Below are 5520 nucleotides of genomic sequence, written 5' to 3' on the forward strand. Positions count from 1 at the left end.
AGATAATAACAGAGACTCATGAATTCACATTGAGACCCATGGACTCACACAGAGTCCAGTAAACTTACCAGACCCGTAGACTCACAGGGACCCATAGACTGGTGAGCGAGAATTGAACTCGGATCACCAGATTTGTAGCGCAGCGCACTCGCCGATACATTACCTTTCACCTTACACACTTACACTTGCACTCACATGCTCACTCATTCACGCAATCAGATGCTCACTTACACACTCAATCAATCACTCATACTCGCGTTTTCTTGCATGTAGCAATATCTTCAGGAGATAAATGACAATTATTGAGGTCTGTCAAGATAAATGATTGTGTGGGTATGTGGGTGACATAGCAACAGTGGGTGAGTAGGTAAGTGAAGAGGTGAGCTCAATAGCATGTTGCAGGTCTCACACAGGACACGCCGGGTCATGTTTAGGGTGTGTAACATGTTGATTGACTGGGTGAGTGTTGTGGGTTTGTGAGTGAGTGGGTGAGCTCACTCGCATGTCGCAGGTCTCCCCCAGCGTTTTTCAATCAAAGATGAAACAGATTAATGAGCTTTGAGATTTTTTTTTTTTCAAGTGAGCAGCACAACGTTACTACACATATCTTTATTACATCTTTATCCATGTAACAGCTGTATCCCTCTTACACATCGATTGTCTTAGAAGCCTCTGGATTTTACATAGGAGATCTTTTTCTGCGTGTGTCCGTGTGACCCAGTCCTGGGCCTTCCCTTGGTCGACTCACCCTCTAATGAGTACCTGGTGCAGTGTCTATACTAAACATCAGCACTTGGGAGAGACAAAGGTGGCCGCGTGTATGGTGTTGGCCACATCCCCACAGCGAATTTTGGCAAACCATCGAACAAAGGCAGTCGCTGCATCGCGCTTTCAGAAGCGATTCTGCGGCAGTCTCGAACGCTCTTCCTTCTGATATTAGGAAGCCACTGGAGCTGTGCACTTTTACATCTCGATTGAAAACTAATTTCTTTACAACTACTTTTGTGCTTGGTTTGTTGTCCTTCCCCTGCACCTCCGATTAGCACGGTTGGCTACGTACCGTGCAAAAGTTCAACATACAAAATACATACCACCCCCTCGTGTGTTCCACAGCACAAGGCTCCACAACTGGCCCTAACATGTCTAGTGAGGCTACTTTGGTGACCTGTGTGTGTGCATAATTAATTCTCATTATTTTATGAAATGGCCTTCATCAACAAAGGACACGAGTCCATTGTGGGATGGGGACAACGTGTGGGGCCCTTCGTGGAGCTGATTCTCGCAATGGCAAAGGAAGAGTTGGAGGGACGCAGCAGAGGAGGGGGTGGCACCACACGATGGTCGTGCTGAGAGTGAACGTGGCACTGGGGGAGGCTCCGGAGTTGGGCCTCCTCAGGGCGACTGGCGATGGAGTGGAGAAGTCAAGGTGAGAGTGACTCGGGGAATGGGGGTGAGGTGAGTGGATGGGTGACTCGGGGAGTGAGATTAGTGGAGGGGTGACTAGGGGAGTGGACGTGCACCTGGTTATGCACGAATGTGAGTGGACTGCCCATGCATTCATCATCATCATCCGCATTGTCACCAGTGGTAAATCCACTGTTGGATGAAGGCCTCCCCAAACCAACGTCACTTCTTGTGACTCCTGCGCTGTGACAATTGGTCCCAGCTCCTTCTGTGCATGATTTTCCCACCTCCTCCTCCCCTCCAAGTTACTCTTGATCATCGGCCATCGTCACTTCCAGAAAAGTTTTCATCTACGTGTTGCTCTTTCCGTCTCTTGGTTTAATCATCATGGTCAACATGAGGGATCTTACCTCTGTGTATGTTCTCTCATCTGCGCGTTCCTCTGTATTGGTGTGATTTCGAGCACGCGTCTCTTCATGCTTCTCTGTGCATGGTTTGTTCTGTACGTGTTTTTTGCGCTGGTGGCCGCGTCTGAACTGTGTGGTGCCATCAGGATGCCACTCAATACAAAGCAAATGGAAGGAGTGAAATTCTCTTGGGACCACAACCTCCTCTCAATTCTTCACTCCTGGTGTACAAGTCAGCAGCTTGGACCATCATTGCTATCCATTAATATGTACGGGCTGATAAGGATCCTCTAAACGATGACTCTCTGAGTATCGACCGCAGTGCATTTCTCAGCTCTATCGAGCACCCGGTAAAGATCGAGAAACTCTCAGCTCACACGGTGACTTCGGGTGATCAGCTAATAAATACATCAGGATGTGCAGCCTTGTGAATAACAAACCTGCATTGTGGATGGTGCCGACTGACCGCCACGCTGCATACTGCTGTATTAATAACCCACCCTCACATGTACAAGCCTGTGTGCGTATGCGTATCATCCGGTAATTGTATAGTGTTTCGCGGGTGAACTTGGCAACACCAGTACCGATGAACTAAACTGGTTTTGGGCTAACCCTAGGTCGACTCAGCCTCCAGTGAGTACCTGGTGCGTGAGTTAACATCACCACTCGGGAGATAAAGGCGGCCAGGCATGGTGCTGGCCACCCACCTCATTGTGTACCGTGCTGGCTCTCATCGGTGCTGGCTCTCATAGGTGCTCGCTAAAAGCACTTGCCTCAAGAGTCCATTGAGGTTATACAGACAACCTTTGTCTTTGTGTTTAATGTTTTAATTGTGGCAGTGAAATTTTCAATGTTAATTTTTTTTCATGGCCAACTTGCACTTCGGCCACTTCCGGACCCAAAAAATAAATCTGTTCCTCGTGGTGGCGGTGGGCGCGGTGGGCGCGGTGGTGGTGTATATTTATAGAGTGCCTTCTCTCAAGGTGCTGTTTTTGTTTCATGTATGTAATGGCAGAGATTAGGGATTACTAAAGTACAACCATAACCACAATCATATTAACAGAAATCTATTTTACACGCGTTAATTTAACTCACTCCGTCTGTTGTCGTATCCTCAAAAAATATTGTAACTCAATTTTTACCCACTTCCCAATGTGCTATCGACTGCAAACTTGGTATACTTATGTCATACTGATGACAAGACTATATTCTATCATTAAAAATATATATTTAAACATTTTACACGATTTTATTTAACTCACTGTTGTCGTATCCTCAAATCTTGTAACTCAATTTCAACCGTCTTCCCAATGTCGTATCAACTGCAAACTTGGTATAGGTATGTCATACTGATGACAATACTATATTCTATCATTAAAAATCCAAAACATATATTTTTAAACATTTTACACGCTTTTATTTAACTCACACTGTCTTTTGTCATATCCTAAAATCTTGTAACTCAATTTCAACCGTCTTCCCAATTTCGTATCGACTGCAAACTTGGTATAGGTATGTCATACTGATGACAATACTATATTCTATCATAAAAAAAAATGTAAACATTTTTACGGGTATAATTGTCCACGCTCAACTCACGTTGGCTGTAAATCACCACGGTCCCTTACGTTATGGCAAGCTTCGGGGAGCCACGTCGAGGGGCGGGGGATGTGGAAGGAGGGGAGGGGCGATGGGGGAAGGGAGCACGGGGAGGGGCAGCTCGGAGTTGGCCGCGGGGGGGGGGGCTTCCTTACGCTATGGCAAGCTTCGGGGCCACTTCCTGGAGTCGTGGAGTTCTGCCATTACTCGTACGGTACATTTCATTAAAGTGTGTTTAAAAAAAAGATTATTTTAAATATTTTATTATAGGAATATATTTGGGGCGGAAATTTTTAGCATATTTGATTATTGGGGGGGATGTGTCCCCCTCTATATATTATAATTACGGCCTTGGTTTAATAATATTGAAACATGTACATTGCAACGCCGCATAAGTAACCAGGAGACTCTTCTTGTGAGTTACACCGAGTTTGTATTCTCCAGCACGTAGTCCATTCGAAAAGTTAGAATGCTTGACAAGCAAGAGAAGAAGCAAGTGGAGTGTGCCAAATGGAAATTTCCTAAACCTCCTGCACCAAAAGCTCAATGCGCTGAAACTGGGAGGGGTGGAGTAGGGCCACTGGGAGTATCTTCTCTGTTCCCGTGTTTCATCACCACATACACCACGGCTACCCCCACACACAAGTACAACACAGATCCCCCATATACAGTACACACAAGGAAACACAGATCCTCCATGTAGCCTACACAGACTGTTGGGAAAAGTGCAGTTAGTGAACACCTATTCAGGCTGACATGGCCACACGATGGTGTGGTGTGGTCAGTGCCACGCTCGGCCACCTGTCTCCCCAGTGCTGATGTTTACACACTGCGATGGGTACTTGGTTAAGGCTGAAAATGTAATAACAAAGCTACATCTAATCGCAGAATCTGAATATTTATACTGGAGTAAAATCCAATGAGTACAGTAGAGACAGGACAGGAAGTTACAACCAACACAAATACACGATAAGAGTGCAAAGTAGAGTGAAGTTGATCAAATTACTTGAAGATATACAAATGAAACTAAACTCTTTTTGTATCTTACCAGGTAAGGCCCAGAGCTATTTCATTTTTCAGAAGCGAGCTGGCCACAAATAATAGCTCGAGGAAGTGGATTATCACGTGAAAATCTATAGCAGCAAAATAATCTAAATGTAGAGAAAAAATCTGGAGAACCCAGAGATAAAATACAAGCATCCACGGAGAGAACATGCACACTCCAACTATACAGCAGGTGTCAGGGTCTGGATCAAACCCCCGAACTCTTGCATACCAGGCGAGGAAGATAGCATCACACCACCATGGTGTCACTTGAATAAATACATAAAAGTATGCAAGTTCAACTTGCATCAATTCCCAAGCTTGTGAAAGGCAGTAAAACAACAGCAATAAACATTCCCAGACCACACCCAGACAATGACAGTCTTATTCTTAGGTTTTTTTGGTAAAGTTACGTAAGAATATGAATCCTTGCAGTCACGAAAGCTTGACATCTAAAATGACAATCTTCCAATAAAATTGTACATTAAAATTGAATTATTAATACATTGTTAAGCATTCCGAGGCTGTTCAAGTGCTGTTATTTGGTATGCAGATATATGTATACGCAAAGATTAGAAATATCAAGTGTATTTATTTAGCCAGGTTTTTTACCTGGATAGTTCATTTGCAAGTGTAATCTGAGACACCAAAATCGAAAACTAATACATTAGAGCAATTAAAGAGAATTCAGAGCAACAACAACTTTTATGCAAGAAATCGACAACATTGCACAATCATTCATAAATTCCTTCTAGCTGAAGTCGACTTGGAAGATTGTTTTTAGACCGATCATTGCGCAATTGAAAGTTAAAATACATGAATTTTAAACAGATATAGGGTGACTATTGAAGTCATAAATAGACTAGGATATGTGCATGAGTGTGATACAAACCCCTATGTACGCACATTTATGAAAAACTTTCCTACTCGGTGAAACCATGGTGAGCTGCCAGACCATTTAAAATCCCCCCCGCATGCCCCCCGCCACCCCTCCTCCACAACCCCCAACGTTTCTATACACCACATTCATAAATACACTTACATATCAGAATCACCACGTTTATCA

Source organism: Lampetra fluviatilis, chromosome 79 (genome assembly GCF_964198595.1).
Source record: "Lampetra fluviatilis chromosome 79, kcLamFluv1.1, whole genome shotgun sequence".
Taxonomy (NCBI): Eukaryota; Metazoa; Chordata; class Hyperoartia; order Petromyzontiformes; family Petromyzontidae; genus Lampetra; species Lampetra fluviatilis.